The sequence below is a fragment of the Otolemur garnettii genome, unplaced genomic scaffold (genome assembly GCF_000181295.1).
Source record: "Otolemur garnettii isolate 467f Iridium unplaced genomic scaffold, OtoGar3 scaffold00285, whole genome shotgun sequence".
Taxonomy (NCBI): domain Eukaryota; kingdom Metazoa; phylum Chordata; class Mammalia; order Primates; family Galagidae; genus Otolemur; species Otolemur garnettii.
In genome coordinates this window covers 18,594-19,017 of record NW_003852680.1, presented here as the reverse complement: position 1 = coordinate 19,017, position 424 = coordinate 18,594, and positions in this window count along the sequence as shown.

The following is a 424-nucleotide window of genomic DNA, read 5'->3' as shown; positions in this document are numbered from 1 at the left end:
TAAAGGCCTGAGAAAGGAAGGCTATGTTTTTATTTTATTTTGTTTTATTATTATTGTTTTTTGAGACAGATTCTCACTTGGTCACCCTTGGTAAGGTGTCATGTTGTCACAGCTCATAGCAACCTCAAACTCTTGGGCTTAAGTGATTCTCTTCCTCAGCCTCCCAGTTAGCTGGGTCTACAGGCACCCACCACAACACCTGGCTATTGTTTGTTGCAGTTGTCATTGTTGTTTTAGCTGGCCCGGCCAGGTTGGAACCCGCCAGCCTTGGTATATGTGGCCGGTGCTGTAACCACTGTCCTATGCTATGTTTTTGAAGGATTTAGGACCCAAGACAAACCATAATATTCCATCAAAACAGTGAGCTGGGGAAATTTGAAATCACTAAAGGGAATAAACAAAGACACAATGTCCCAGTCAGCAG